Below are 12,880 nucleotides of genomic sequence, written 5' to 3'. Positions count from 1 at the left end.
GGTCCTTCCTGGTGGCACACGCAACTGCTCAGCCAAGATGGATTCCAGTGAGAAGGATTCTGGGAGTTTGGTAGGACATGTGGACTGGTGTCTTCTCTCTCTTTTTGACCTTTCCCAAATTCCTACGGTTGGTGGTATCTTGTTAGTTCTGCGTTCCTTACCAGGACCTCTTATTGTCAGGTAACTCATGCAGGTGGTTACTATGGTGCCTAGCCAGGGCAGGTGGTTTCAGTCAGTGGTTCCCCTAACAATTTCATTCTCAATACTGATTAGGAAGACCAGAGAAAAATTTTTCCTGGCTTCTCATGGAAGGGATTTTACCCTTGCACCCAGAGAGCTGCATCTCTTAAGCCGTGAGGGAACTCATATGGTTAAACAGCTGCACTTGGCTACCCACCTTTGGCTTTTGGTCAGTGCAAGTCATTGTATATCTCATCCAATGTCCTCTACTTTTCTATCTAATGAGGCCAAGCTAACTTAATGGAGAGGGTATCATTCTTTTTTCCAACTTTGTGAAGGATTGCCTGTTGGCACATGTAATTCATCTTTATCTTCTCTCCTTTCACCATTTTGTTTTATCTTGGCAGGAGAATTTTTCTGCTATACACACAATTCCACTTGGAAAAATAGATTGAATCAAGCAAAACAAAACAAGAATAACATTGTCTTACTCATTTCACTTCCTCTCTCTTAAATAGCTTGGCTTCCATGTGAAGATATTGCTTAATTCCTACACCTTTATTTTATATTTGCATGCAGACTGTTAACACACCATTTTCCTTTTATTGTGTAGTCCTAGTTAAGCTGTTCTTTTCTTGAGAAAGAAATTATCTTTTGTTTGTTTGTGTAGGCACTGTTCTAATACTTTAACATGGGCATTTACTTTTTCCTTTTTCTCACTATTAAAACTGTGAGGTAGAAATTATTATTCCCATTTTACAGATGAGGAAATGGAAGATCAAGAGGTTAGCTAATTTGCTCAACAACACAGAGTTAATAAGTCCCGCATCTGGGATTTAAACAGAAGTCTATGTTTCTTAACATTACTATGCAGCCAGTTTCAACAGAAACATCAGTTAATCTAATGGCTTTTAGGAAAGACTACAAATGAGACTAAAAGATAGTAGAATGACTTAAATCCTTGCAATTTTACTTTCTAAATAAATTTTCAATCCTGCTTATCTCCATTCCTATCACCATTACTCTCATTCTAATTCCTTCTTTTTCTTTTTGCGGTACGCGGGCCTCTCACTATTGTGGCCTCTCCCATTGCGGAGCACAGGCTCCGGACATGCAGGCTCAGCGGCCATGGCTCACGGGCCTAGCCGCTCCGTGGCATGTGGGATCTTCCCGGACCGGGGCACGAACCCGTGTCCCCTGCATCAGCAGGCAGACTCTCAACCAATGCGCCACCAGGGAAGCCCCTCTAATTCCTTCTTAATGGGGCTTTGTGTTTTGTCTTTTTCGGTCAAATTTGCTCTTCCCACAGATACCAGACATATCTTTCAAATGTAAATCTGTTAGTATTATTCCCTTCCTTAAAATTCTCTGGTAATTTCCCTTCACCTACACTAGCAGTTTTCAAACTGTTGTTGCATGCAGGTGCTTTAGGGAGTCTGCAATTGCTCAATGACAATTTTAGTTTAAAATGGTTTTAATGTTCTATACCTTTTAAAAGATCAAAGTGTTGTAATAAAATTTATTTTTAACCCCTTGAAGTTGGTGTAGGATTAAGGGTCAGGCTACCACATAGCTGTTCATGATGCCTGCATATTAAGGGACACTAAAACTTCCCTAGTTAGAATAGGAGCTCTGTGATGCCAGTACACTTGGATTTCTATGAGAGACCCTTTCCATCATCAGCAAAATGTAAATGTGTTCTTCTTCCTCCAAAGTATTTAGTGCTCTAATACAAAACAAGGTAAATCAATAACAACAACAACAAAACCCTACAGTTTTCACTGATACTGACTTATCTTAAATATTTTACAACTGCAAGGCTCAGTTCATGACCCAATCAAGTCCTGCTGTAATTGTCATAACTGATCAAATATTCTGAATTATCAGTTCTTTTTTGTGGATAGGGAGCATTCTTTAATTTTTAGAGATAGCTGAGGTCTGTAGGTTTCTAATCCTCGAACTGTGCCCCACCATAGAAAGTCTTATCAATAAAATGAAAGTGAGTCTTGGACTGCCACATGTAAAACCATCTGTTAACAAGAAATTACAAAAAGTTGTACTATCACTTCTGAAGACTTGAAGTCTCTGCTCTGTATCCTTACACTTTACATAAAACATTCACTCAAGGCAGATGTGACAGCATTATAGCAGCAAAATTCAGCTAAAGTTTAGATTAGGGAGAGGAACTATTTCTCTGATTAATTTGCTACAGACACTTCTACTTCTGAATCCTAAGTCCAGGGCTCTGATCCATAATGTGTAGGACGCTGGGATCAATGGATTCTTGAAAGGGTGGAATCTTAAAAATTTCTAGTTAACGACATATCTTGGAAAATGTTAAGATCCGGTATGCTAATTAACACATCCTCATAGTGGATAAAGACAGTAGCGATATTTGGATTGTGAATTTCTGAATAATAGGCTTTTATACCATAACTAAAACTGGAGTTGTTAACTAGCCACCTCTGAGATACAGAGTAAAACTCAACCTGAACACCAGCCCCCTAAAATAAATAAGTGGGATCCAAAAAATCCATTTGTGTAATATGGAGGTGATCTTGGGGTATGGGACCTAAGGAATATGTGGGATGCTGCCTGATCCTCCAAATAGAAAGGAATATTGTCCAATATCAGAACAAGGGCTGGACAAAGGATGGGAGGCAATCACTGGTCAATTCATACTTAAATGGGAGTTTTCATGGGATATTTTATTTTATATATCAAACTGTGTTGAAGTATTACAGGATAAATTACAAACCACATAAGGCGACCTTACTACCAATCAAATGAAATTCCTGCCAAGACTCCCCTGAAGTTGACTGTCCCAGTAACCATGAGCTCTAACCTAAGTAATCTGTTGCCCACTAGTCCTCATTTTGATATTTATTTATTTGGGAAAGATAATATTTATTTTTATGGGAACAAGTGATTTATTACCTCAAATTTAAAAATCTTTAATATATTTTAGGAAAATGTTTGAATTGGAAAATTACAAAAGAATATCAAAGAGAAAATAAGAATAATAGGATAGTAGGAGATGTGTTTTAACATAAATGGCAGAAAAACCTTAATTATATTTTAAAGAAAACTTTGAGAATTATTAGTCCCTGTTCTTCATGAATATGAGCAACCAGTGTTATCTAATAGGGAGTGATGAACAACCTGAAAAATAATTCCAGATGTTATTTTCGATGTACACAGATTCTTTATTTTTTATCAAATGTAGTTGGTATCAACTTTAGTCCATAGATCCTCAGGAGAAATGTAGCTTATAGGCTACAAACAGAGACTCAGGAGGCAGGCTGTCTGGATTTGAAACCTGGTTCTGCTCTTTATTTACTGTATGATTCCGTTATTGAATCTCACTTTTTCTCGATCCCTCATGCATAAAGTAGGGGTAAGACTAGTACAGTCAACCCTTGAATAATGCAGGTTTGAAGTGCAGAGATGCACTTACACGCGGATATTTTTCAATGGTAGGTACTATGTGTGTAGTACTGTATGTACTGTATGTACTACATACACTTGGTTAATTCATGTATGTGGAGGAACCTCTGTTACAGAGGGCTGACTATAAATTATGCTTGGATTAAACCCCTCCTTGTTCAAGGTCAACTGTAACTATTCTTTGGGTTGATATGAAGATACAATGACTTGAATGTGTAAAGTGATATGACTATTGCCTGGCCCACAGTAAATGTTTGAAATTAAGATTTTTTATTCAACATCTGAACTCTGTTCTGTGCTTTGATTACTTATCCACCAAATTGCCCTCTCTAGAAAGGTTCAAGGGTCTTATAGAGTATACTGAAGTTTCGAGGACCAAGTCCTTCTGAAACTCAGTCCCTCTTGGTAATAGCTGGTATGTAGTCAGAGTAACAGTGTCCCAGGAAGTTAGCTGTTTCTCTTCCTTTGTACCAACCTCAGGCATTTTTCCATTGTGGCCAGAGAAAAGGTCACCTACATGCCAAGCTTCTCAGGTTACCAATCAACTACGTCTCTCTGATGTCCAGTGAATTTCCTAGGATATTGTGGAAAGAAAACGTTGAGACCCTGCTATTCATAGAATACATAATATTCCCATTCCCTTCTGAGTTTCAAGGGAAATCCTCTGGGATCTCTTTCCTCCATGATTGACTGACATCTACCTTCTAAACCCTGGGCACAGTCTCATTCCCTGTCGGCCACCATTGCTTACCCTCCTACTACAGAAGCTCAGGGGAAACAGCCTCCTCCTCTCCATCCTCTGAGAGCCAGGAATGGGCTCAGGACCTGAGCTCAGCTAAAAACACATTCATGCCTGGGGTGGGTTGGTAATCACCCACAACAGCTGCTGCCATGTCCCGCAGTGGGGAGAGGGGTGTCCTGCAGTGAATGAATGCATCCTGGGCAGAGTGTTCCTGCTGAAGGTGGAGTTGCCCTTTTTCCTTATTTTGGAACTTGAAGGTTTGTCTTTGTTTCTGTGCATTTTCTAGGCTGGGTTTTCCACCCTCTTGTCAATTCTGGGAACCCCTGTACCTTCCAGTAATTTCTTCCTTTTGCTTAAGTACCTAGATTTGGATTTTCTTACTTGCTAATAAAAAATTTCGGATACAAAGAAACACATTATTTCCTGAATGAAAACTAACTTCCTAATGCCCTCACCACTGCCATTAATAAATGTTAAGCAAGTATTTAAAAGTTATTGTTGAAAGGCTACCAAATCCTTGGCCTGTCCTGGGGGCTAACCTGAATGACTGACCCCTGGTCAGCTTATTACCTGTGCTTCAGGTTTGCTAGTGTTCAGGCTGTCTCTTTTTCCATTCAGATCCCAGAATAATGCTTCTTTTGCCACTTCTGTCTAATAAAAGTTGTTGAATGACTATTTGCAGACTTTTCTCTCTATGATTTAAGACTTTTTTTGGCTAATATACAACTAAAATTAAATTTAGAAATAAATTATATGCTAAGGGTGAGACTTTGGGGGTTTATTGGATTGGCCTCATTGCACTTAATGCCTGACTATAAACTGATGTCACCAACTGTAGCTTGTATAATTATGCTAATAAGATGCTGTGTTTTCATCTTTTTATATATTAGATCTCCAGGTAGATATTATTTGAATAAAGGGTTATTCTACTTCAAAAGATTGAAAAGCAATGCCCTGCAGAATATGCTTCAAATTATTTACCATAGGCTCATAAGGCCCTCTATGATCTGGGCCCAACGCACCTCTTTGTCTTCATTTCTGTCTATGTAATGACTCATTTTGTAAACATTCTGACAACCGCTAAGCTTGTAGGCCTACTTCTTCCCTCCTACACAATGCATTGTTTTTGCCTCCTGTTTTCTAATCTGCCTGCAAAGCTTTCTCCTTTCCTGTGAGTTGGTTAAGTCCTACTAGCCCTTAAGACTAACCCTTAGCAATAGTGCCCTCCCCACACACATCCCTTTGGCTGGGTTAGGATCCCTTAAAAGGTGGCTTCCTTATACCACGTGGAAAGAGAGCTTCCTCACAGTGTGTCCTCATTGGCTGTGCTTTGCATTGGTTTTCCTGTCTGCCTTAGTGGAAGGAGAGCTCCTCGAAGGTAGAGAAACACAAAGCTTGGCCCCTAACAGAGATTCTGTGATGTTTTGCTTTATAATAAGATATGTACACGTATTTGGTCTTCATTCCATTTCTGGCACAAAGCAGCTAAACTTTCCTAAGTGACAAGAGTACTAGGAGCATCTTTTGTGGGCATATTTGGTCTTTGGCCCCAGTTCCTGACACAGGGCTCCTAAACCTCTTGTAATTTCCTGGGTGATAGAATTACTTCTAACGAGGTGACTCTGGGTGGGCTCCTGGATGGTCCTGGATGAGGGCTGGTCACCAGAAAGACCAAGCCCTGATTAGAAGCTTGGACTTTTCAGCCCTGCCCCCCATTCTCTTGAGAAGGAAGAGAGGCTGGAAATGGAGTTGCTGATCGATCATGCCTATGTGATGGAGCCACTGTGTTTCTTTTCCTTTGTAAACCTTGGTTTTTGTTTGTTTGCTGTTTTTGTTCATCTTGGTGCTGTTTTTGTGTGTGTGTGTATATGTGTATCTGGACGCTTGTAGCATTTCAGTTTTATCTTAGGAATTCAAAATTCCTAACAGGGTGTGTGTGTGTGTGTGTGTGTGTGTGTGTGTGTGTGTGTGTGTGTGTGTGTGTGTGTGTGTGTGTGTGTGTGTGTGTGTGTTCCCATAATGTTTTCCTCAGCTCTGGAAGTTTGTCATATATAGTTTGCTTGATTATTCATTCCCATTCTTTTTTCTTTCTATATGCTGTTTAATGGTTGTTGGCTTGCCTAGATTGGACAAGCACATATTTTATCTATTCTCTCTATATTTTATCTTTTCACTTTCCCATAGTTTTAATACAGTTGATCTTCACAAATTTAGTTTCTAGAAATATACATTTCATTCTTGAATTACTGTTGAGTTATGACATTTCTCAATCATACTTTTTACTTCCAAGAACTCTTATTGCGGCTACATTGCCTTTCTATCTTTGTAACTTGCTCTTGTTTTTACCACTGCAGTTCTCTTGGATCTGAGAATACTAATTAGATACTTTTAAAATTCTCTCTTATTTTTTCAGTAGCTCTGTTTTCTTTGGTGGATTTTCTCTCATTTTAGAGAATGAAATTATCATTTCTGGCAGCTATTTTCCTCATGTGCCCAGGGTTGTATAACGATTGTTCATATTTTTTTAAAAAGTGAAAGGGTAGCTGCTAGTTTTGGTTGTTGATGTTGGTTCCTCCAGGGTTCCTGTGGCCCAGGGATGATTTCTCCTGCAGGTGGCCACAAATCTCCACTTCCTTAGTGCACTGTCTGTATTTGACTGAAGCCTGACATGGTGGTGATGGCAACAGCTCAGGGAAGAGGATTCAGCACCCAGCTATTCTGCATTCAAACGTTTTATGGAGTCCCTGGAGAACTGATTTCTTTTACCCCTAAAAGTTCAGTTAATTGACTATGCACTATTTACTGATTGACTTAATTCCCTAGCTATTTGGGGTTTTTTTCCACATAAAAAAAAGATTTATTTTAAATGCACATAAAATACATTTAGAATAAGTCTAAACTTTTAGCATTTAAGTACTGTAAAACAAACACAGAGGAGCTTTTAGGATGTATAGTCTCCATTCTGTCCAAAAAGCCGGTACAAAAAGCTTTTTTTTTACAGTTATTGATCATCACCTCATTGCCTTAAATTTCTAGATTTTCCATTTTGAATTCTTCTCTTTTTGAAGACTGGAGCCACTCCATCTGCCACAACTCCAAGAAAAGTGTCTGTTTTTTCTTTAAAAACCACTTTGGGTTCCACACCAGCATCAGCCTCTGAAGTTGATACATATTCATTTTCAGTGCTTGGAGGTTCCAAATCTACCTCCTCATGGGACTCAACTTATTGAATTTCTTGCCTTTCTCCATATGGGTTTGATTTTTCATGAGCTTTGGGTTTTTCTTCATTTGGACCTGATGAATTCTTACCTTGGGTATTTTTTTTTCTTTCTGTGTTTCTGCTTCAGTTCCTTTATCACTATTTTTATTTTTTTCCTTAAACTTTATTTTTAGCTTTTGTGTTTCTGTAGAGACTTCTCCTTTTTTCCCCCTTTGTCTGCTTCCTGTTCCCCATCAGAATCACTATGTGAATCTGATGATTTGGACTCTTCTAGGGTGCCAAGTGACTTCTCATTGACTTTACTAGAAAGCAGATCGCCAGAGTGTGGAATGAAATCATCAGGTTTCTCCCATCCGGATTGCCCTGTTTCTGTATTATAATAATAGGTATAACCATCTTTGCTTAAACCTTTTACCCAAACAGTCTTCACTTTCGTCTTTTTTAAGTTTCCTTGAAATCCTTCAGGTTTCTCCCACTGAGATGCTCCTGTGATAAGATCATAATAGTAATGGTAACCCTCAGAGGTTATGCCTTCTACCCATCTGCCCCTTGCAGGGCCCCTTTTCTTGCTGCTGATTTGATGCAGAGGTGGGTGGGATAGTGCTGGTTACTGGTGATATGCTTGGCTCTGAAATTTCTGACTCTAAGCCAAGCCTTTTCACATGCTCTAGGTATGCTTTCAGGGCAGCTGCCTCCATTGCAGCAAACTCCTTTGATGCCTTTTCTTCTTCCTTTGCCTTATCCAGGCTTTTCTGTTTAATCTCACTGATCCTCTTTACCACATTTTCCTTATGATTCTTTCCTCTTGCATGAAATTCAATGCTAGGCCTATTGTCCACTCTCCAGCACTTGTAGTAATCACAGAATTTCTTTGGTTGTGACTTCCAGTAGTTTTCCATGACTGGACCAGCCGCTCCGCGGGTCGTCCTCAGGCCCAGCTGAGGCATGCGTTCCCCACTCGGGGCAAGTTGACGCCCAGCTCACCCAGAGCTCAGACACCTCCCTTCTTCCCTGGGTAGCTATTTGTAATGAAAAGGTAACTATGTACTGAATTCATATAAATAGAAATTATAAATAGAAATTCTAATAAATAAGAAAACTGTTGTATCTCTTCAGAATCATGATCCGTTGAAGTTTTAGTAATATCTTTGCATAAATAACCTATTCTTTTAATCATTGAAATTTCAAGTCCCTTCTGCTTACATCTTTTTAAGTATCTTAGCTATTCAGCAATTTACAATTTCATTGAATTTGCAGTCTAACAATAGGATATCAAATTAATCTCCACTGACATTTATTTGAAATTCCTTAAAACTACTTAATTGAAGAATTAGAAAATTTTCTTTCTACCTGTTCAGGTACATATTTCTATGTCTCTTCAATCAAGACTCACATGTGATGCACATTTCTTTTTAAAATATCCCTAGGAATTTTATATTTTGTATTTATTTTTAAAGTGATGTTTTTCCCATTATACATTGTAACTGGTTAAACATTTCCTGTTTCATATAATCATTTGCAGGTGTTCATCATACACAGTTTTTCCTTAATTCTGTTAGACTTTCAGGTAACTTTATTGTATTTTCTCACTTAAATAAGATGTATTTCAAACACAAAATAATATAATAAAGATTTGTACCCATCTCTTAAAATGATATTTAGTTATATTTATTTTTGGTATATAAAAAGTTATATAAACATAACTAAAAAATGTTAAAACCCCATCCATAGACACCCTCACAGAAGCACTCAGAATAATGTTTGATTAAACGTCTGAGTATCCCATGGCCCAGTCAAGTCGAGCTATATATTAACCAACACATAGAATCTATTTTTTCCTGTTTTATGTTTATCATCGTATCTCATATAGACATCCACTTAACATCCTCCAGTAGTATGTCATGATTACTATTTGCTAATTGGAAAAAAATTATAAAATATTACTTCAGAAGAAAATATTAAAGACAAAGTATAAACTTCTACTTCTTGGGTTCTTTTTATGTGGCATTTGCACTTAATTTTAGTGGTAGAAAACCTTATCAGGGACATTCTGGTCTATAATTTAGAGCCTATCAAAAGATGTATTTCCTGTGAATAAGCCTCAGCTCACAAGGAAAACAGGGTGCATTTGGATTCCAACACAGAAAGTGGATGCAGGCAGGTTTGGATTTGACTCCTGACTCAACGTCCACTTTAGCCAATCATCCTTGGGCCTCAGAGAGACTCAATAATTTTTTTTTTTTGATGGATAAATGAATCTATATAATTTAGCTTTCTATTTTAAATTACGTTGAAAGTGTTGCAAAGATTAAATAAACTTAAATGTGAATATACAGAGACCCTGGCAGACAGTAATGGCTCAATAAATGGTAATAATAATTGTTGTTAGGGTGGTGGTAGCCTTTACTACTCTGAAGCTAACTTTGGCCATTCAACCTTAAGTAGTAGACTAGAATATCTGTGCTAGCATGAATGCCTGGGGATACTGAAAGCCTTATTCAAGTGAATTAAAAAAGTACACCTGTAATGTATTCCAATCAAGAGGTGTCATATATTTGAGCACTTAAGAATTTTTTGTGATAATGCTAAAAAGACAAGATAATTGATAGTCTGAAACATTTTCACAACTTGCATACATGCTTTAAAATGAAATAGGGCTGTTTTGGCCCTACGTGTATATATATATTTTTTATGAGTTTAAAATTTTGTGCTTAAAAGTAATTTAGTTAATATAGCAGTTAGCAGAAAGTATAGTAATAAAAAGAAGAAACTTATTATGGTAGAAAAAATGTATCTAAAATGAGACGATCAGATTGATTGCATTTTCTTAGAAGTAAGACTGGCTTATTTCTTCTGACACTGCTCCAAACCATTATGAGTTCAAATTCTGCTGGGGCAGTATTTGTCGGATATTTGTCAGAGTGCAAACTGAGAGACTGAAATGGAGAGTAGCCAGACCATACATAAAAATAGAATGCTAATCCACAGTCTGCATCAGCCAGTCCAGGATTAAGCCAAACCACCTCTGCAGCAATCAACCCCAAATAGAAGTTATCAATAAGTGCCAGCTTCCCAAAGTTTTGCTTCCACTTCTAATTTACAGCCAACCAGAGAGAGCCACATATGATCCCCTAACCAATCGCTTAGAATGCCCCCCTTCTAAATTAGCCCACCTCCAGCGTCTGCATTGCCCACAACCTCCAATCACGGCAAACCTGAAACCTTCCATTTCTTTCCACTGTAAAGTCTTCTCACTGCTCCACCTGCCTTTTCAGTCTCTGCCAAGCACAAGCGGTGGTGACTGACTCTCTTGCTGTATAGCAAGCTCCGAATAAAGCTTGTATTCATTTGGGTGGGCTTCATTTATTCCCACAGGACAGAAGAAGAAACTTAACTTCCTATAAAGGACTATATAAAGTCATTTCATGTAAAGAACTCATATAATCATTCAATATAAAGGACTTCAAACAGTGAATAATATTAAAGATTTCCATGTGTCATGTTAATTAGTTACTACTATGTGATTTTGTTTACCTTAGTTTTATGATGCCCTCGTTATTTTATTGCTCTTGGTTCAACCACGTTATCTTAACTTTGTAATAGCTGGAGTGGCAAGTTTATTAGCTACTAAATTCTCAACCATTGTCAGCAGTTTAAAGTGTTATAATAATAATCTCAAAGATAGCTTATTACTGTAAGGCATGGATTGTGATCATTTTACCTGGAGGAGTTAATGTTTAATGGATACTTTCAACAGCTGGCCGTGTTTAGTTTTTAGAAAGCTTTTGAAGAAGGAATGGACTTAAAAGTATATGACTGCCTAGATATTAAAGACCTTCTTAGGCTGTATGCAGGAAGCATATTTAAAATTACTTCTCAACTAATAACATGACTGGTTAACTCACTGTACATGTAAACATTTATAATAACATTGAAATTGTTGTTGTGCTTGAGTATAACACTGGATTAATTTTAAATTGAATGGAAGTTCTAAACAAAGGCAATGAAAATACGAAATCCATGATGGGTATTCCTATGGATTGAATTGTGTCTCCCCCCCCCCCCAAATTCATATGTTGAGGCCCTAACCACCAGTGTGATGGCATTTAGAGGTGAGACTTTGGGGAGGTAATTATGTTTAGATGAGGACATGAGGATGGAGCAACCATGATGAGATTTGTATTCTTATAAGGAGGTAAAGAGACCAGAGCTCTCTTCATACAGTGAGACTGGCAAGGAAGAGAGCCTGCTCTGGGGAACAGAATTGGCTGACATGTTGACCTTGAACTTCCCAGCTTCCAGAACTGTGAGAAATAAATTCCTGGCTTCTCAGTCTGTGTTTTTTTATTATGGCAGCTTGGGCTGACTAATAGATATTTCAAAAATTTACCAAATTATTCAGATATTTCAAATGTTCTGATTTTGACATTCTAATGAATGTTTCAGTTTTCATCCAATAATCTAGTTTATTGAATTTTTTATGAATGCCCCTTTTTTTTGCCTTAAGAGCAAACTCCTGCTAAAATTATTCAATTTGATTGGGCTGATTAAATTTAGATATTAAGATTACTGAAAACCATGAATCTTAAAAGATATTATTTGAATTAGATTCAATATAAAGTGTTAATAATCATGATTAGATAATGAGAAATTTCAGCAGAGTAATTGTTTTCTTTAATAATTAAGGCGTTTACGGCAATACTGTTTTTTTCATTTATATTTTTGCTTGACTGTATAGGTTTTGGTATGATGTGTTTTTCTTTCTGTACCTTTGTAAATGGTGTGCATTTTCTATTTTGTTCCAAAAGTTATGCACTGTTGTTGCTTAATTTCTAAGTAGGTAAGATTATGTTGGTATGGTTTATGTTATTTCCGATTTCGTGCATTTTGTGATGAAAATGTAATATATGATTCTTTCTCTGGAATATACATCATATATGTGTGTATTCAACATTGTTTATCCAATTGCTTTCCTCCTTTTTTATTTATACTAATAAATCTGTTTCTCTATAGTTTTTCTCTTTATCTTAAAAAATGTTTTTAAAGCATTGAACAAGTTGTATTCATTTTTCCTGTAGCTCTTATTTCTTTAATAGTCATGAGCTCTATCTTGCCTGTCATAGTTACACTCATGTTTCCCTGCTATACTTGGGGACAAGTCCTCAGCTATTCCCTCACAAGGACTGTGTCCCCTGCTCTCCAGCACCATTCTCCACAAGCTGAGCTCCTAAGAACATATTTACTGTCCTTTTCCACCACAATCTGAGACACTTTCTTTTTCTTTTCTTTTC

General features: G+C 37.4%; 1 pseudogene across 1 annotated transcript; it reads right to left on the bottom strand.

The window, feature by feature from the left end:
- Positions 1-7,370: 7,370 nt before the first annotated feature.
- Positions 7,371-8,488, bottom strand: LOC309971294 (WW domain-binding protein 4-like; annotated as a pseudogene). Its single transcript has one exon. The product of its transcript is annotated as a WW domain-binding protein 4-like (transcript).
- Positions 8,489-12,880: the final 4,392 nt, after the last annotated feature.

This window comes from Leucopleurus acutus (genome assembly GCF_964270905.1).
Source record: "Leucopleurus acutus genome assembly, chromosome: 14".
In the NCBI taxonomy this organism is placed as follows: Eukaryota; Metazoa; Chordata; class Mammalia; order Artiodactyla; family Delphinidae; genus Leucopleurus; species Leucopleurus acutus.
This window is presented reverse-complemented; position numbering and strand designations above follow the sequence as displayed.